The sequence below is a fragment of the Mustela nivalis genome (genome assembly GCF_964662115.1).
Source record: "Mustela nivalis genome assembly, chromosome: 7".
NCBI classification, from domain to species: domain Eukaryota; kingdom Metazoa; phylum Chordata; class Mammalia; order Carnivora; family Mustelidae; genus Mustela; species Mustela nivalis.
Window position 1 is genome coordinate 52,766,581 of NC_139026.1, and position 21,738 is coordinate 52,788,318.

Here is a 21,738-nt window from a genome sequence, read left to right on the forward strand (position 1 = left end):
AAATAGTTGCATGAACAGTACATTTTCAGAGTGAGGATTTGAACTCCTATCAAACAGTCCAAAGCCCACACTGTGATGTGATAATGCTTTCTAGATTTTAAGAGTGAGAATCACATGTTATTATTCTTATTTGTTATATTCATCACTCAATCTATGCCTGAAACACAACAGATACTTGATAATTGTATGTTGGGTCACCAAAACAGTTAATGTTATGTTGAATTTTATTACTGTACTCTTAACATTTTTCCAGAATGAGAGCAATGATTTTTTTTAATATAATTTTTTATTTTTTATAAACATATATTTTTATCCCCAGGGGTACAGGTCTGTGAATCACCAGGTTTACACACTTCACATCACTCACCAAAACACATACCCTCCCCAATGTCCATAATACTACCCCCTTCTCCCAAACCCCCTCCCCCCAGCAACCCTCAGTTTGTTTACTGAGATTAAGAGTCACTTATGGTTTGTCTCCCTCCCAATCCCATCTCCTTTCATTATTCTTATCGTACCCACTTAAGCCCCCATGTTGCATCACCACTTCCTCATATCAGGGAGATCATATGATAGTTGTCTTTCTCTGCTTGACTTATTTCGCTAAGCATGATATGCTCTAGTTCCATCTATGTTGTCGCAAATGGCAAGATTTCATTTCTTTTGATGGCTGCATAGTATTCCATTGTGTATATATACCACATCTTCTTGATCCATTCATCTGTTGATGGACATCTAGGTTCTTTCCATAGTTTGGCTATTGTGGACATTGCTGCTATAAACATTCGAGTACACGTGCCCCTTTGGATCACTACGTTTGTATCTTTAGGGTAAATACCCAGTAGTGCAATTGCTGGGTCATAGGGCAGTTCTATTTTCAACATTTTGAGGAACCTCCATGCTGTTTTCCAGAGAGGTTGCACCAGCTTGCATTCCCACCAACAGTGTAGGAGGGTTCCCCTTTCTCCGCATCCTCGCCAGCATCTGTCATTTCCTGACTTGTTGATTTTAGCCATTCTGACTGGTGTGAGGTGATATCGCATTGTGGTTTTGATTTGTATTTCCCTGATGCCAAGTGATATGGAGCATTTTTTCATGTGTCTGTTGGCCATCTGGATGTCTTCTTTGCAGAAATGTCTGTTCATGTCCTCTGCCCATTTCTTGATTGGATTATTTGTCCTTGGGTGTTGAGTTTGCTAAGTTCTTTATAGATTCTAGACACTAGTCCTTTATCTGATATGTCGTTTGCAAATATCTTCTTCCATTCTGTCAGTTGTCTTTTGATTTTGTTAACTGTTTCCTTTGCTGTGCAAAAGCTTTTGATCTTGATGAAATCCCAATAGTTCATTTTTGCCCTTGCTTCCCTTGCCTTTGGCGTTGTTCCTAGGAAGATGTTGCTGCGGCTGAGGTGAATAGGTTGCTGCCTGTGTTCTCCTCAAGGATTTTGATGGATTCCTTTCGCACATTGAGGTCCTTCATCCATTTTGAGTCTATTTTTGTGTGTGGTGTAAGGAAATGGTCCAATTTCATTTTTCTGCATGTGGCTGTCCAATTTTCCCAGCACCATTTATTGAAGAGGCTGTCTTTTTTCCATTGGACATTCTTTCCTGCTTTGTCGAAGATTAGTTGACCATAGAGTTGAGAGTCTATTTCTGGGCTCTCTATTCTGTTCCATTGATCTATGGGTCTGTTTTTGTGCCAGTACCATGCTGTCTTGATGATGACAGCTTTGTAATAGAGCTTGAAGTCCGGGATTGTGATGCCACCAACGTTGGCTTTCTTTTTCAATATCCCTTTGGCTATTCGAGGTCTTTTCTGGTTCCATATAAATTTTAGAATTATTTGTTCCATTTCTTTGAAAAAGATGGATGGTACTTTGATAGGAATTGCATTAAATGTGTAGATTGCTTTAGGTAACATAGACATTTTCACAATATTTATTCTTCCAATCCAGGAGCATGGAACATTTTTCCATTTCTTTGTGTCTTCCTCAATTTCTTTCATGAGTACTTTATAGTTTTCTGAGTATAGATTCTGTGTCTCTTTGGTTAGGTTTATTCCTAGGTATCTTATGGTTTTGGGTGCAATTGTAAATGGGATTGACTCCTTAATTTCCCTTTCTTCTGTCTTGCTGTTGGTGTAGAGAAATGCAACTGATTTCTGTGCATTGATTTTATATCCTGACACTTTACTGAATTCCTGTATAAGTTCTAGCAGTTTTGGAGTGGAGTCTTTTGGGTTTTCCACATATAGTATCATATCATCTGCGAAGAGTGATAATTTGACTTCTTCTTTGGCGATTTGGATGCCTTTAATTTCCTTTTGTTGTCTGATTGCTGAGGCTAGGACATCTAGTACTATGTTGAATAGCAGTGGTGATAATGGACATCCCTGCCGTGTTCCTGACCTTAGCGGAAAAGCTTTCAGTTTTTCTCCATTGAGAATGATATTTGCGTTGGGTTTTTCATAGATGGCTTTGATGATATTGAGGTATGTGCCCTCTATCCCTACACTTTGAAGAGTTTTGATCAGGAAGGGATGCTGTACTTTGTCAAATGCTTTTTCAGCATCTATTGAGAGTATCATATGGTTCTTGTTCTTACTTTTATTGATGTGTTGTATCACATTGACTGATTTGAGGATGTTGAACCAACCTTGCAGCCCTGGAATAAATCCCACTTGGTCGTGGTGAATAATCTTTTTAATGTACTGTTGAATCCTATTGGCTAGTATTTTGTTGAGTATTTTCGCATCTGTGTTCATCAAGGATATCGGTCTATAGCTCTCTTTTTTGGTGGGATCCTTGCCTGGTTTTGGGATCAAGGTGATGCTGGCCTCATAAAATGAGTTTGGAAGTTTTCCTTCCATTTCTATTTTTTGGAACAGTTTCAGGAGAATAGGAATTAGTTCTTCTTTAAATGTTTGGTAGAATTCCCCCGGGAAGCCGTCTGGCCCTGGGATTTTGTTTGGAGATTTTTAATGACTGTTTCAATCTCCTTACTGGTTATGGGTCTGTTCAGGCTTTCTATTTCTTCCTGGTTCAGTTGTGGTAGTTTATATGTTTCTAGGAATGCATCCATTTCTTCCAGATTGTCAAATTTATTGCCGTAGAGTTGCTCATAGTATGTTCTTATAATAGTTTGTATTTCTTTGGTGTTAGTTGTGATCTCTCCTCTTTCATTCATGATTTTATTTATTTGGGTCCTTTCTCTTTTCTTTTTGATAAGTCGGGCCAGGGGTTTATCAATTTTATTAATTCTTTCAAAGAACCAGCTCCTACTTTCGTTGATTTCTTCTATTGTTTTTTTGGTTTCTATTTCATTGATTTCTGCTCTGATCTTTATGATTTCTCTTCTCCTGCTAGGCTTAGGGTTTCTATCTTGTTCTTTTTCCAGCTCCTTTAGGTGTAGGGTTAGATTGTGTACCTGAGACCTTTCTTGTTTCTTGAGAAAGGCTTGTACTGCTATATATTTTCCTCTCAGGACTGCCTTTGTTGTGTCCCACAGATTTTGAACCGTTGTATTTTCATTATCACTTGTTTCCATGATTTTTTTCAATTCTTCTTTTATTTCCCGGTTGACCCATTCATTCTTTAGAAGGATGCTGTTTAGTCTCCATGTATTTTGGTTCTTTTCAAACTTCCTTTTGTGGTTGAGTTCTAGCTTTAGAGCATTGTGGTCTGAAAATATGCAGGGAATGATCCCAATCTTTTGATACCGGTTGAGTCCTGATTTAGGACCAAGGATGTGATCTATTCTGGAGAATGTTCCATGTGCACTAGAGAAGAATGTGTATTCTGTTGCTTTGGGATGAAATGTTCTGAATATATCTGTGATGTCCATCTGGTCCAGTGTGTCGTCTAAGGCCTTTATTTCCTTGCTGATCTTTTGCTTGGATGATCTGTCCATTTCAGTGAGGGAAGTGTTAAAGTCCCCTACTATTATTGTATTATTGTTGATGTGTTTCTTTGATTTTGTTATTAATTGGTTTATATAGTTGGCTGCTCCCACGTTGGGGGCATAGATATTTAAAATTGTTAAATCTTCTTGTTGGACAGACCCTTTGAGTATGATATAGTGTCCTTCCTCATCTCTTATTATAGTTTTTGGCTTAAAATCTAATTGATCTGATATAAGGATTGCCACTCCTGCTTTCTTCTGATGTCCATTAGCATGGTAAATTCTTTTCCACCCCCTCACTTTAAATCTGGAGGTGTCTTCAGGCTTAAAATGTGTTTCTTGGAGGCGACATATAGATGGGTTTTGTTTTTTTATCCATTCTGATACCCTGTGTCTTTTGACAGGGGCATTTAGCCCATTAACATTCAGGGTAACTATTGAGAGATATGAATTTAGGGCCATTGTATTGCCTGTAAGGTGGCTGTTACTGTATATGGTCTCTGTTCCTTTCTGATCTACCACTTGTAGGATCTCTCTTTGCTTAGAGGACCCCTTTCAAGATTTCCTGTAGAGCTGGTTTGGTGTTTGCAAATTCTTTCAGTTGTTGTTTGTCCTGGAAGCTTTTAATCTCTCCTTCTATTTTCAATGATAGCCTAGCTGGATATAGTATTCTGGGCTGCATGTTTTTCTCATTTAGTGCTCTGAAAATATCATGCCAGCTCTTTCTGGCCTGCCAGGTCTCTGTGGATAAGTCAGCTGCCAATCTAATATTTTTATCATTGTATGTTACAGACTTCTTTTCCCGGGCTGCTTTCAGGATTTTCTCTTTGTCACTGAGAATTGTAAATTTTACTATTAGGTGACAGGGTGTGGGCCTATTCTTATTGATTTTGAGGGGCGTTCTCTGAACCTCCTGAATTTTGATGCTCGTTCCCTTTGCCATATTGGGGAAATTCTCCCCAATAATTCTCTCTAGTATACCTTCTGCTCCCCTCTCTGTTTCTTCTTCTTCTGGAATCCCAATTATTCTAATGTTGTTTCGTCTATGGTGTCACTTATCTCTCGAATTCTCCCCTCGTGGTCCAGTAGCTGTTTGTCCCTCTTTTGCTCAGCTTCTTTATTCTCTGTCATTTGGTCTTCTATATCACTAATTCTTTCTTCTGCCTCATTTATCCTAGCAGTGAGAGCCTCCATTTTTGATTGCACCTCATTAATAGCTTTTTTGATTTCAACTTGGTTAGATTTTAGTTCTTTTATTTCTCCAGAAAGGGCTTTTATATCTCTCGAGAGGGTTTCTCTAATATCTTCCATGCCTTTTTCGAGCCTGGCTAGAACCTTGAGAATTGTCATTCTGAACTCTAGATCAGACATATTACCAATGTCTGTATTGATTAGGTCCCTAGCCTTCGGTACTGCCTCTTGTTCTTTTTTTGTGTTGAATTTTTCCGTCTTGTCATTTTGTCCAGATAAGAGTATATGAAGGGGCAAGTAAAATACTAAAAGGGTGGCAACAACCCCAGGAAAATATGCTTTAACCAAATTAGAAGAGATCCAAAATCGTGAGGGGGGAGAAAAGGGATAAAAAGAGGTTCAAAAAGGAAGAAATAATAAAAAAAAAAGAAAAAAGAGAAAAAAAAAGAAAAGAATTTAAAAAAAAAAAGAAAACACCTTTCAGAAAGTGGTTGTTTTTCTGTTTCCAGAATTGCTGTTTTTCTTCTCTTCGATCTGCCGATGGATTTTCAGGTGTTTGCAATCTTTAGATAAGCTATCTAGCTGATCTCTGGCTAGCTGAAGTAGTCTCGGCCTGCTACTTCTCCGCCATCTTGACTCCTCCCGCCGAGAGCAATGATTTTTGACTAAAAAGTAGACTTCTATTCATATGAAAAATACTATTGAGAGTTTAATCATATAAAATTTAAAAAATACTAGCATGTAGAGAATCTACTATAAGTTAGGTGATAAATCCTTGGGATATCCACATTTATATTAATAATATCTGTCTCCTCTCTATGTCCAAAGTAAGTAACCAAGGAATGAGTTCTGAAGTAATATCTAACTTTGTTGCGATTTAACTTTGATTGAGTGTCATGATTCTTGTAGGTAGGGCTCCTTCAGCGGGAAGGACATACATATAGACAGTCAACATGTGGATTAGTTAAATAGTGGGATATTAAAAATAGTGGTGGCTTGCAATATGTGTCATTACATAATAGAAATAAAATATGTCCAGAAACAAGGTAGAACTGTTCAGCTAAGTACCCTAGATTCATCTAATATTCATCAGATGTATATGACAGCTTAAAATGATATTCTCAAATTTGGTGACAACTTTCCCAGTCTATAACTTTTTATATATTGAGTTCAATTTTAAATATTGAGTTCAGTTAAGCATTTGTGATTAAAATATGTGGTGTTGGGGTGCCTGGGTGGCTTTGCCTTCAGCTCAGGTCATGATCCCAGGTTCATGGGATCGATCCTGCATTGGACTCTCTGCTCAGCAGGGAGCCTGCTTCCTCCTCTCTCTCTCTGCCTGCCTCTCTGCCTACTTGTGCTTTCTCTCTGTCAAATAAATAAATAAAATCTTTAAAATATGTGGTGTTATCATTATTGATGGATACCAGATCTAACTAGTTAAATAGTATACATTTGAAATGTGTCTTATCCCTAATTTTATTAATCATGATTCTATGCATGGATTCCAAGTGGAATCCTCAATCTTGGCATATTTTCTGGAGTAAAAGTTCTAAATTCCAACTGCCTTCCAATACCTCAGACTCAAAATAATCAAAAGTAATCCAACTTCTCCTCTCCTTCCACTGTGTCACCCCTTTCGTTTGGTTGCCTCATTTCCTTTGCAGAAACTCATTAATATCCCTCCTTTATATACTTCTTGTCATATTCCAAAATGTATGTGTGGGTGAGTGATGGACAGTAGCATATAATAATTTATTCATTTGAGATGGAGTCCTTTTCAATTTAGAGGAGCATTTTATTGACAACAGGCTCAGAGAAAGATAATGCCATGTGGGTGAGGAAGGAAAATACAGAGACTGATTAAAGGCTTACCAATCATGTAAGTAAACTCTTTCTGTAATGGTAAGCATGTGAAGTAGAAAAACGTACTTCTTTGTATACTTTTGAAGGGAAAAAAAGTTTTATTTTGCAGATTGGCTAGACCTTGGGTAGTGGGAAAGAATTATTAGTCCTGTGATATATTTGTATTGATTTGTGTGTGTGTGTGCGCACGCTTCCGTGTGTATGTATGTATGTATGTGCATAGAGATTTTTAAGGTTAATGATATATGATATCTCTATCTATCTATCCAGACATAAACACTTTATAAAGTGTGTGAAATTTTTTTAAATTTTAAAAATTTTTTTCATTTGAAAGAGAGAGACAGATAGCACAAGTAGGGGTAGGGGCAGGGGAAGAGGAAGAAGCAGACTCCTCACTGAGCCAGGAGCCTGACTTGGAGCTCGATCTCAGGACCCTGAGATCATGACCTGGGCCAAAGGCAGATGCTTAACCATCTGAGCCACCAGGTACCCCAGCTGTAAGAAATATTTAATTTTAGATGGAATGATATTGTTTGCCCTTTTTCGGTAATGTATAGCTCTCTTAATTATCTAATTATTCTGGGTTAGTTGTTTTCAGCCTTGACTGGACATTGAAATCTTTTGGAGACCATTAGAAAAAGGATGTGGGGAAACAGGAACACTTTTGCACTGTTGGTGGGAATATAAATTTGTACAAAACAGCATGGAGGTTCCTCAAGGAATTAAAAATGAAAATGCCCTATGATTCAGTAATTTGGTATTTACAAAAAGAAAACAAAATCAGTAATCTGAAAAGATATATGCACCCCTATGCTTATTGCAGCATTATTTACATATTATTTACATATTTCAGCATTATTTACATTTACATGGAAGCAGCCTGTGTCTATCGATAGATGAACGGATAAAGAAGATATGCCATTTGCAGCAACACGGATAGACTTAACAGGCATTACGCTAAGTGAAATAAGTAAGAAAAAGGAGTAAAATAAGTAAAAAAATAAGAAATAAGTAAAATAAAAAATAAGTAAAAAAATAAGAAAAATAAGTAAAAAAAGGAAAGATAAGTAGCATGCGATTTCCACTTATATGTGGAATCTAAAGAACAAAAAGATGAAATCCAGAAACATACCTGTAAGTACAGAGAACAAACTTATGCTGCCAGAGGGAAAGGGGTTGTGGGATGGGCAAAATGGGTGAAAGGGAGTGAAAGATACCGGCTTCTGGTTATGGAATGAGTAAGTCCCAGGGATGAAAGGCACATTATAGGGAATGTAGTATTGTAATAGTGTTGTATGGTGACAGATGGTGGCTACACTGGTGGTGATCACAGCATAATGCTTAGACTTGTCAAATTACTGTTGTACACCCGAAATGTAACAGTGGGTGTTAATTATGCTCCAATAAAAGATAAACTGAAATAAAAATAAGTTTAAAGATAAATAACAATAAATAAAGTTATTGCCAAAAAAAAATTCCTTCAATCAATCCCACTCCTATCAGTAAAGTGAGAAAAAAAGACAAGAAAGAAGAAAGAATAAATATGTCATAGGGATGTAATGCCTAGAGTGGTGATTACAGTGATAATACTGTATTGCATATTTAAAAGTGACTAAGATAGTTAATCTGAAAAGTTTTCCTCACAAGAAAAATAATTTCTGGTACTATATATGGTAATAATGTTAACTAGACTTATTGTGATGACGGTTTTCCAAGATATATACAAATACTGAGGAATGCCTGGGTGGCTCAGGTGGTTAAGCCGCTGCCTTTGGCTCAGGTCATGATCCCGGGATCCTTGGATTGAGTCCCACATTGGGCTCTTTGTGCAGCAGGAGGAAGCCTGCTTCTCTCGCTGCCTCTGCCTGCCACTCTGCCTGCTTGTGTGTACTCTTTCTTTCTCTGACAAATAAATAAATAAAATCTTAAAAAAACAAAAAACAAATACTGAATCATTCTGTTGCGCACCTGAAACTAATATGTCAATTACACGTTATTTTAAGAGGAAAAAAAAAAGTGATGTGTGAACTTTATGTGAGGAATTTCAATTTTCATTTGGGTTATGTCCTGAACATTAGAATTTTAAAAATTTCCTTTATATATGATTCCATATGTAGTCAAGGTTGAAAACGGTCAAACTCTCACTTGTGAGTTTGGAGTGAGGTACAGATTTTGCAAAAAAAAGAAGAAAAAATCAGACATCTGTGAAAGAAGCGGAAATAGCAGCACCACTGACAAAGAAGAGACCAGGTTCCTATACACCAAAGCACCCATGGAAACAAAGTTATTAACTTTCCCAAACTGGCGAAATGCCTTAGTATTAGACGCCAAACCCAAGGAGAACATGTGACTCTTCTAAGTTAGCTTTGATTTCTTTTTCAGAACAGAGCCCATAACTCAGTGTGAACTAAATGAAATGCATCCGTGGGTTGCTTTTGATCCATGGGCCTACCCCAGTTGTCTTTATTCCCTATAGAATGAGTCTTGGAAATGCTTCCTACAGAAATAAAACAACTAAGGGAGTGTGTGTGGATATAATACCCTTTGCCTTCTAGCAGAGGAAAAGTAGGAAGTGTTGGTTGGAGGATCTGCAGTGCTTTAATGGATTTGAGAGGCATGATGTTGCCTGTTCCTGCTCCTAGGTTTGCATATTCTAAACTTAGCAGAAGTGCAGGATAGTCAGCGTTCTGTTATTCCAGCCACGACCAATTTGCCATCTGTTGTAGCAAAGCATCTTTTTTGGAGCTATCTGATGACCTGCTTACTTGCATGGAGACTTAAGGACCAGAAAAGATCTAGATGTTTTAACTGTTGCTTGTATCTGGAGGACTTCACTATGATCCCCAAATAAGGAGGGCTAAAACCCAGCACATCCTCCTTGAAAGAAGAGAGGAAACATAGAAGCCATCTAAGAGATCTATCCTCATGCAGCTAGAAAGTTTTATATTCATTAAAACAGAAGAGACAAAGTTCTGACAACAAAAAAGTTGGTTGGAACAAAGAAAAGGAGACAATAAATGAGGGCCAGAGCACTAGGAAAAAAATTCATTCTTCCAGATATTTCCCAAATATCTTCTATTATGTATGTTCTGCCTGAAAAAAGTAAAACTTACTTTAGATACAGCCAGAAAACACAAAGACTTCAAAAGAACAAGATACTTAGCTTTGGTTTTCAACATAAGAAATTCCCAGAAATCAAATAAAACTGTAGATTTCTGAAGTTTTAAGTGATTTTTCCATAAAAACTGGGAGCCAGTGAACAGAGTCTATGACTCCTTAATGATCAAAATATTCCCTAGTCCAGAACCAGCAACATCAAGAAGTATGGCTCCTAATTCCAGGTAGGAAATACAATGATTTAGAACAATGGACAAGGAAATTCCTCCCAGGGGGAGGTTACTGGGGGCAGCCAGTTGGACTGTTTTTATGGAACACTTTTATATTGATACAATTTTTATAATGTGCCTATCAGGACATTTCATACGTGGTCTTTTGTTTCTGGTTGTTTCACTGAATGTTCTCAAAGTTCATTGAGGTTGTCACATGTATCAGTACCTCATTTTCTTTTATGGCAGAATACTATTCCACTGTGTGAGGATATCACATTTGTGGATACATTCATCAGTTAATGGACATTTGGGCTGTTTCCACTTTATGGATTTTATTAATAATGCTGCAACAAACATTCATGCAGAAGTTTTGGTGTGAATGTGTGTTCAGTTCTTCTAGGTCTATACCTCAAAGTGGAATTGTTAGGTCATTTGGTAACTTTTTAAAGTTTTGAGAAATTGTTAAATTGTCTACTACAGAAGGCTCTACCATTTTACATTCTCATCAACAATGTATGAGTATTCAATTTCCTCCATATTCTTAGGGACACTTGTTACTTTTCACCTTTTTGATCATAGCTATTCTACTGGTATAACTTACATTTCTTTTATTAAATTTATTCTTAAGTATTTTATTCTTTTTGGTGCTATTATAAATGAAAACTGTTAAAATTTTATTTCAGGATTATTCATTGTTAGGGTATAGAAATATAATTGAATTTTGTATATTGATTTTGTGTCCTGTAATCTTGACAAATTTGGTTTTTTTTTTTAAAGCTCTAATTGTTGTTTTAGTGGATTCCTTAGGATTTTCTGTATACAAGATCGTGTTAACTACAAATAGAGATTTTTTTTCTGCTTCCTTTCCTACTTGGGTGTAGTGTTTTTTCCTTCCTTCCTTCCTCTTTTCCTCTTCCTCTTCCTCTCTCTTTTATTTCCCCAGCAAAAATCCTCAGTACAACAAACCAAGTCCATCATTCTTATCATTATCATCTGGTTGAATTATTAAAGACTTGCATCCCACATTGGGCAAGGAGTCACTATTATTTACAATATAGAGACTTGGTCTATTGACCTAAACCAGTAAAGTTTGTTTCAAAATAGCTCTTTTAGATATGAGTTTTTAACAAGGTCATCCTATTTATTTTCTCTTGATGTTAGAAGTGCTCAAATTACAATTCAAATGTAAATCAACGGCCCACAAGTTATACACAAACTGACTTGGAGACATATACATAGTTTTGAGATCCTAGAGATGAAGATAAATACAGTAATTGCATCAAACTATTTCTCTTAGTGGAAGGGCTATATGCTTTATGATGTGTACATTTCCATTTGTGGTTGTGGCGTTTCTTTTTATGGCATAAAATACTATTCCTTTGTATAGAGGGATGACATTTTGTTTTTACATTCATCTGTTTATGGACACTTGGGTTGTTAAGTTTTTGAAAGGAAGGATTTTTATGGTTAGTGCAAAAAGAAGGCTGCTCACATGGCCTAAATATTTGAATGTGATTATAATAGTTACTGCAAAAATTTTGTATACTAGTTGCATCCTTTGCCATTTCAGGATATATTTTTATTTACATAGTTACTTGTTATTGTTCACATGTCCTGTTTCTTGACATGATAGGTAAAATCTGATTAGATATGGGAAAATGTGATTTCATGGTTATGGTCATCTGGTTTTCTGGGTTTTGTTTAAAGAATGTTAGGTTTCCTGGGACACCTGGGTGACTGGGTTGAGTGCCTAACTCTTGGTTTTGGCTCAGGTCCTGATCTCATGGGTGGTGAGATGGAGTCCTAGGATGGGCTCCACACGAAACGAAGAGCCTACCTGAAGATTTTCTCTCTCCCTCTGCCCTTCCCCCACTTGCATGCACATATTCTCTCTCTCTCTCTCTCTAAAATAAATCTTAAAAAGAAAAAGAACCTTATGTTTCTTGTCTTCATTGAGAATGTCAGACAGTTAAGCCACCTGCAGGTTAAGTTAACATTGTGAAACTTGTGCCTTCACTGCAGGGATAGTCTACTCCTACTGCTAAGGTCCGACAACTTCTGTAGCGATGGTAAATACTAATGACTCTCCATTTTGGCTAGTAAGAGCTTGAATGTCTCCCCACCCTGTTTGGGCTCTGAGAATTGGTCTGCAGGTAACTACTTTGTTGATATTTACCCAGCTTTGTGCATTATTATTCTAGATATAAGCATTGGAAAATTCAGCAAAATCAAAGGAGCTTCTTTTTTGAAATTCTACCCACAACTTCCAGCTGCCCCAAACTCCTAAAATTTTTCTTTGTCTCCTCAATTTCAGTGAGACTGCTCTCTTCCTTTGGATGCTTTTCCCTGTTTTTGCATTATGGAAAATTATTCCAGTAAAATCCGGGGTCACCTTAGTGTCCACCTTACTTGTTTCCCTTTTCTGAAGGGTCAAAGTTCTGAGCTGTCTGTTGTATAATTTCTGAAATCATTTTTTGATATATGTGTTGAATTTTCTAGTTGATTATTATAGGAAGTTAAGAATTTTTTTTTTTTTTAAGATTTTAATTGTTTATTTGACAGAGAGAGAGTGATGACAAGTAGGCAAAGAGGTGGGCAGAGAGAGGCGGGGTGGGGGGTAAGCAGACTCCCTGCTGAACAGAGAGCTCAATGTGGGGCTTGATCCCAGGACCCTGAGATTGTGACCTGAGCCGAAGGCAGAGGCTTAACCCACTAAACCACCCAGGTGCCCCAAGAATGATCATTGTTAATCCATCATGAATAGTGGTGTTGTATATTTACATATTTTCATTCATATTATATTTTATAATCAAATATTTTTAAAAGGTGAATATTATATTGCTAATTGTTTTGGTTTTATTTTTCTATATTATTTGGTTTTGACTTTCTATCATAACCCTTATAAGATACTGAATTTGGAATTCACAACACCTGGGCTTGAATTCTGACTTCAAAGTGTTGGACCTAGACAACTTTGGGCAAATTTATCTATTTAAGGGAAATGTTCCAATTTACAACAGATATACAGTAATATTAAACCACTATTGTAACACATGGACATTGTAACCTTTAATAAACTATAAAAATATTATTGTTTATCTCTTGTTTACCACTGTGAGGAAGGAAAAATTTTACTCTACCCTTTAAGCATCTTCCAGCTAGACTAAGAATTAAATTGACCTGAGACAGTTTAACAAGAGAATAAAACCCCAAAGTTTAATTACGTACACATGGAAGCCCAATAATGAAATTGAGAGCCAAAGAAATGACCAAAGCAGGAAGTTTTGATACATCTTAGAAAAAGAGACAATACATTTGTGAAGAATTGACAGGACAAAGAGTGTTATGTTTGGGAGCTTCAATTAATAAGGAATTCTAAACAGAATTTTGGCTAAGGTAGCAAATTAATAAAAAGTACCAAGGTTTGTTTATATAACTTTCCTGGCTCTAAATTGCCTAGCTGGTGATAAGGATGTCTCTTGACTTCCTGGTCCAGGGAGGGTAAATTTCACATGAAAAATTTATTTCCATTTGCAGAGAGGCAAAAGAGGGTCAGCGTGTCCTTCTTGCATTGGCTATTTCTTAAATAGCTTTAATTCAGAGTAATCAATATGCCTTTGGGGCAAATTCTGGAGCTGCCTGTGTGAATCCTTACAACTGACTTTCTGTGACATTTACTCAAGTAGTTTTTTAAAGCACTTTCTCAAGCCCCAAGACTTTATTTCATTTTGCCTGTTCCATTAATCTCGTGTTTTCAAAGAGGCATTTTTGTGTTTAGAAAAAAGACAGTATAGTAATGTTTAAGGAAGAACAGTTATTTAATTAAAAATTGTACACATTTTTAAGAATTTGTAAAGTTCATATCTTCTGCCCATTTTTTATATGATTATCTGTTTTGTGTGTGTGGAGTTTGAGAAGTTCTTTATAGATCCTGGATATCAACCTTTTTTCTGTACTGTCATTTGCAAATATCTTCTCCCATTCTGTGGGTTGCCTCTTTGTTTGTTGATTGTTTCCTTTGCTGTGTAGAAGCTTTTGATTTTGATGAAGTCCCAAAAGTTCATTTTCACTTTTGTTTCCTTTGCTTTTGGAGACATATCTTGAAAGAAGTTGCCGTGGCTGATATCGAAGAGATTACTGCCTATATTCTCCTCTAGGATTCTGATGGATTCCTGTCTCATGTTGAGGTCTTTTATCCATTTTGAGTGTTCGGTGTAAGAGAATGGTCGAGTTTCATTCTTCTACATATAGCTGTCCAGTTTTCCCAGTACCATTTATTGAAGAGACTGTCTTTTTTCCACAGTATATTTTTTCCTGTTTTGTCCAAGATTATTTGACCATAGAGTTGGGGGTCCATATCTGGGCTCTCTACTCTGTTCCACTGGTCTATGTGTCTGTTTTTATGCCAGTACCATGCTGTCTTGGTCATCACAGCTTTGTAGTAAAGCTTGAAATCAGGTAACGTGATGCCCCCAGTTTTATTTTTGTTTTTCAACATTTTCTTAGCGATTCGGGGTCTCTTCTGATTCCATACAAATTTTTGGATTATTTGCTCCAGCTCCTTGAAAAATACCAGTGGAATTTTGATCGATATGACATTAAAAGTATAGATTGCTCTAGGCAGTATAGACATTTTAACAATGTTTATTCTTCCAATCCAAGAGCATGGAATGGTCTTCCATCTTTTTTTCATGAGTGTTCTGTAGTTCCTCAAGTACAGATCCTTTACCTCTTTGGTTAGGTTTATTCCCAGGCATGTTATGGTTCTTGGTGCTATAGTAAATGGAATCAATTCTCTAATTTCCCTTTCTGTATTTTCATTGTTAGCGTATAAGAAAGCCACTGATTTCTGTATATTGACTTTGTATCCTGCCACATTGCTGAATTGTTGTATGAGTTCTAGTAGTTTGGGGGTGGAGTCTTTTGGGTTTTCCATATAAAGAATCACGTCATCTGCGAAGAGAGAGAGTTTGACTTCTTCATTGCCAATTTGGATACCTTTTATTTCTATTTGCTGTCTGATTGCTGTTGCTAGGACTTCTAATAATATATTGGCAGCACTTCTCCAATGAAGACATACAAATGGCTATCAGACACATAAAAAATGTTCATCATCACTAGCCATCAGGGAGATTCAAATTAAAACCACATTGAGATACCACCTTACACCAGTTAGAATGGCCAAAATTAGCAAGACAGGAAACAACATGTGGTGGAGGGGATGTGGAGAAAGGGGAACCCTCTTATACTGTTGGTGGGAATGCAAGTTGGTGCAGCCACTTTGGAGAACAGTGTGGAGATTCCTTAAGAAATTAAAAATAGAGCCTCCCTATGACCCTGCAATTGCACTACTGGGTATTTACCCCAAAGATACAGATATAGTGAAAAGAAGAGCCATCTGTACCCCAATGTTTATAGCAGCAAGGGCCTTGGTCTCCAAACTGTGGAGAGAATCAAGATGCCCTTCAACGGACGAATGGATAAAGAAGATGTGGTCCATATACACTATGGAGTAGTATGCCTCCATCAGAAAGGATGAATACCCAACTTTTGAAGCAACATGGATGGGACTGGAAGAGATTATGCTGAGTGAAATAAGTCAAGCAGAGAGAGTCAATTATCATATGGTTTCACTTATTTGTGGAGCATAACAAATGGCTTGGAGGACAAGGGGAGATGGAGAGGAGAAGGGAGTTGAGGGAAATTGGAAGGGGAGGTGAACCATGAGAGACTATGGACTCTGAAAAACAATCTGAGGGTTTTGAAGGGGCAGGGAGTGGGAGGTTGGGGGAACCAGGTGGTGAGTATTAGAGAGGGCACGGATTGCATAGAGCACTGGGTGTGGTGCAAAAATAATGAATACTGTTACGCTGAAAACAAATTTAAAAAAATACATACTGTCCTCCCAAGGGAAAAAAAAAAAGAATTTGTAAAGTTCCCTTTCTCCATCAGTATCAATAAAGTACAAGGCAGAAAAATAAGATACAACATCTCAATAAAAGATTAAAGGTCTACAGTGTTACAGTAAAAGACAAAGAACAGAAAAATAGTGTGTTAAGTAATTAACCACATTTGGGGGAAGTCTGCAAAAAGAGAAGTTGTGAGATCAGGAGTGTTCGTGACAAAAAGAGGAAATATGTTCTGAAATAAATAGTAAAATTTTAGCTTAAGAGGAATCATAGAATCATTAATTTCAGTTGCAGAAAAAGAAATTAGGTTTAATCAAAGGTGAAAGGTCCAATATTCTCTAACTAGTCAGTGATGTCAAAAGTAACTCAAAGACATCTACATCTCAGCACAGAAATTTGTTCACATACAGTTAAGAGATTTTTGTCCAGTATGAGATACATATGAAAGAGAAAAAAAGAAAGAGATTGGAGTTTTCAGTTATTTGTCTGAAATAGATTTTTATTATACTTGTTAACCATAATACAGTTTGGATGTAAAGTTAAGTAATTGTGTTTTCTCTGAATTTTAGTGGCACTTTCTGTAAGACCACATATTGTTATTGAAAAATACATTATCATTCCAGTTTCTGATTCTGTGTCTGTGGCCTAACTTTTTTACTTGGAAACTTTAAGAATCGTCAATTTCTCCCTGGAATACTGAAATTCTGAACTTTTAAAAACAACAATAAGAAAAACAACTCATGGATACAGAGAACAGATTGGTCGTTGCCCAAAGTGGGGCTTCATGGTGGAAATAACAGGTGATGGTGATCAAAAGGTACAAACTTCCAGTTATAAAATAAATAAGTTCCAACAATGTAATTTACAGCATAGGGACTACAGTTAATAATCCTGTTGTATATTTGAAAATTGCTAATAGAAGATCTTAAAAATTCTCATTACAAGAAGAAAGGTAACTAACTATATGTGCTAAAGAATGTCAACTAGATATTACGATGCTTTCACAATATATACATATATCAAATCATTATGTTGTAAACCTGAAACTAATATATATTACGTGCCAATTACACTTTAATTGAAAAACAGAAAAAAACAATCTCTCATTTTTGGCCTGGGTGATGTAAGCCAGTCTCTTAAGATCCTGAAGCTAATTAAAATATATTCAGTCTCTGATCTCATTAATTATAATTCCAATTAATATCTCTCTTTTTAATAAAATGCTTCCTCCTTTAGTGTTTACTAAAGACTCCCAACCTGAATTCAGATTTCTTTTTGGTTTAGTCATGCCAGCCAGTAAACTTCCAATTTTTTACAGAGATGTCAACTTGCAGTTTGGTTGTTGAAGGTGGAAAGGATCTCAAGAGATTAAAATGTTCCTTGTCATGTATTTTCAACTAATACTCTAGTTTTTCCCCTTATTTTCCCTCTATTGTATTAGTTTTCTATTTCTGACCAACAAATCACCATACATTTAGTAGTTTAAAATAATTTTACTGACAAACCATAAGTGACTCTTATCTCACAAAACAAACTGAGGGTTGCTGGGGGGAGGGGGATTGGAAGAAGGGGGCTGGGGTTATGGACACTGGGGAGGGTTTGTGCTATGGTGAGTGCTGTGAAGTGTGTAAACCTGGAGGTTCACAGGCTTGTAACCCTGGGGACAAAAATATATTATATGTTTATAAAAAATAAATAAAAATAAAAAACAATAAAATAAAATAATTTTACTTATTATCTCACTTTATATGTGCTAGGATTCTAGACATGACATGTACATATATAATATGTATAATTACATATATATATATATATTACATATATATATATAAATTCCATTACATTTTAGAAATAACATAGACATGTTACTCTTTTTATATACATATATTTTATATATTATATTACATATATGTTTTTATACATATTATGTAATTTAAAAAATAGATATTACATGTATTTATAATATATTATACATTATACTATATTATTATCTATTGTACATTCATTGAAAAATAAATTTAATGGAATAAAAAGGATTAGGAGGAAATGAACACAAAAGATAAATGTTCACACATTTTAGAATAATATATCAAGTGACTTAAGCCACAGAACTCTGGATGCTAAGGAATTAGAGAGAGAGCATGCATTTCTAAGCTGGATGTGGTGGAAAAACTGTATGACCGCCCCCCAATCCCTCTGTTCGGGTCCTCCTTTCTTTGTATGATCCCCTCTCCTTAAGTGTGGGTGAAACCCAGGACTTGCATTGAACCCACAAAATGCAGGAAATATAATACATTATCTCCAGTGTTATTATTGTTGTCTCTGAAAGCAAAACAGTTGTCACTGACATTTTGGACAAACACCTACAGGAATTTGAGAAACACTAGATGTTTTTTTACAAAGTCTCATTTGAAGTCAGCTAGGCAAGCTTTAGTAGTAAGTGGGGGCAAGCTGGTAGAAGAGAAGATGTTTTGCCAGTAGGGGGCTCTCTGTGATTAACTTCAACAGCAATGAAACTTGCTTCTTAGTTTGAAACATTCTTTATTTTTTATATGCCAAAGTAAGTCGTATTTTCCCAAAGTGTCAGATTGCCTCCATCTAAAATTTTAAGGCCTGGGGCAAAGAACTTTCTTTATAACTTGGTTTCCTTATATATAAAATAAGATATTAGTAACACCTAAGTCATAGAACTGTTGTGAGGAATCAGTGAATTATCTGTAACCTGTTTAGTCTCTGACATATAGAAGCAGTATGTAGTGTTGGTTATAATTATTGCTATATTTTATTATCCTTTTCAATAGTCGTATCATCCATCATTCAATACAAACTTGTTACTTTTTTTTTTTTTTTGGTGCTTTGAATAATACAGGGAGCAAATGTCCTTGCATTTAGCAAAGCACATCAATTATGCTGTACCATGTGGAAGCAGGTATAAATCAGCAACATGTGATTAATGGAGCACAAGTTTTTAAGCACTACCTGAGCCTGTGTATTACCCAAAAGACGAGATTTCTTAAAGGTAGGATGAGACTTCAAGTACTTTTTTTTTTTTTGACTATTCAAAGGAGCATGGAAAAATCACTCACTAGTTAATACCAATCCTCTCTCCACCAAGGACAACCTGTAAAGCTAGCAAAATATTTGAAATATATTAAAGATATTGGTGAGGGACACCTGGATGGCTGAGTTGGTTAGGTGTCCAACACTTCATTTTGGTTCAGGTCATGAATTTGGGGTTATGAGATTAAACCCCACAATAGGTTCCACACTCAAGTTGGGGTTCAGTCTCCCCCTTTACCCCTCCCCCCACTCACATGCTCTCTCTCTCTCAAAATATAATAAATAAGTAAATAAATAAATAAATAAATAAATAAAGACACTGGTGAGATAACAAATTAGTGAATAAAGCAATGCAAGTCCAAAAGAAAGCTGAAACCCGGAAAGAAGAGTTACCTTTCCTATATAAGTTTCTCAGAGTCAGAAGGAGAAACAGGACCAGAGGAAGGCTTTTGGCAATCAAAGAGCTAAGGTGGTTCCAGTCCTCAAGCAGAGATAGAGAGACGAAAAATCAATATATCTGGTTGATTCACCAAAAAGCTACACCTCAGGACAAGATTTTCCAATCTTGACACTATGGACATTTTGAGTCACATATTTGTTTTAGGAGTTGTCCTGTGTGCCCTGAATAGTTTAAAATAATCTCTTACTTCTACCATCTAGAAGCCAATATCAAGCCTTTCCTAATGTTGGCTGCTCACCATGTTGGACAATCAAAAATATCTGTAAACACTGCTAAATATCCTTTGAGGGGCAAAATCATCCCAGGTTGAAAAACACTGCCCATGGAGTAAGGCTGACGAAGAGTGGACCCGTCTTTGAAGGAGATGGAGCTCAACTTCGAAACTTTCCATCGATAAAATTGAAGGGGAATGATCCCAGATTGCTAGTGTTAAGGAAGGAGAGATTTGCTTCTTCCCTCTCTCCCAGGGTTATTTTCACTATATAGGAATTAAATTGTTATGAGACAGATTAATAGGGGGAAAAAGGGACAAAGTTTTATGACATGTACATGGAAACCCAATAATGAAATTGAGCCCAAAAGAAATGACCAAGGCAGGCAGTTTTGATACATTTTAGACAAAGAGACAATAAATTTGTGAGGAATTGACAGGATTAAAAAAAAAAAAAAAACAAACTAACACCAGGTTTTTTTGAGAACTGTAATTAGCAAGGAATTCTAAGCACAATTTGGGCTGAGGTAGTCGACTGTAGTAAAAAAGTAATCAAGTTTTTTCTACAGCTTTCTCAACTTCAAAGACCCGGTTTCTGATGATAAGGATGTCTTTTTACTTTCTGCGACGGGGAGGACATTTTTCACAGGGAGATTTTTTTCCTGCTTTCAGGGAAACATAGGAGGGTGTGTCTTTGTATTTTTTTTTTTTTTTCAAATAGCTGTAATTCAAAATAATCAATATGCTATTGTAGCGTATTTGGGGATGGCTTGCCTGGCCCCCTTCAGTTCCTGGCTCTGAAACTTCCCTGGAAACGTCAACATTAAAAGCTGAGCTGGTGACCATGGGGAGAGAAAGTAAATTAGTAAATGCTTGGTAAGAGATCGGCAAAGAGTAAAACAATGATAGATTAGAATGAGGATGAATAAACAGAAAAGAACAAATCAGAGCACATTTCCCACATCCCATTAAGCCAGTGGAATATAATGTCTGTTCTTCTTTCACCTGATGAAAAATATTAATTCTTTCTTTTAACAGGTGTAAGTTAGATCTCCTTTGTTCCTTTTGGTTTACACAGAAGTGACATTTTTCACTGAGGATTGCCCTGTTCATTCTTTGCTGAGTAGTCAGTGTATCTAGAGCATAAGGACATTGACGTACCATAGAGGCTAAGCTGTGAATTTCTGATGTTTTTGTTTTTGGTTTCTTTGTTTTGTTTTGGTACAAAAAGGTGGTTTTATTAAAAGTTTACTTTGTGGTTTGAACTCCTGTTCCATTACCATGGAGAGATGTAGGATTGCTTTTCTAATTCATAATCTCCCAAACTTGACTAATGAGACCCTTACTGCGGAATAGAATTTGGAGTTGCGCTATACTAGGGAATTTTTCTATGATTTCTTGATGGACATGTTCACGTTGCACGAGTTTGTAATTTGGCTGGCATTTAGGGTGGAGTGCTAAGTGACAAAAAGTCTCCAGGTATCCAAGATCACATTGTCTTGACCGTGTAAGAGGGAAGCCCATTTATATTTTGTTGTCACATTAAATAGAAAGACCAGTGTGGTTTAGATTAAGTTGAAAACCTGAAATATTCAAAAGTCTGGATTATTTCATGAGCTCAACCACCGATAATGTTAACATCCATATGCCTCCATTTTTCGTGTGGTTCTGTCAGTCCGTGAGAGCAGAACAAGTTGAAAAATAAATGATAGAATATGCCTGTAGCTTGGTTCTGGCAGCTAGTATGCTTAGGGGTTTTTTTGTTTTGGTTTTTTAGATTTTATTTATTTATTTATTTGATAGAGAGAGAGAG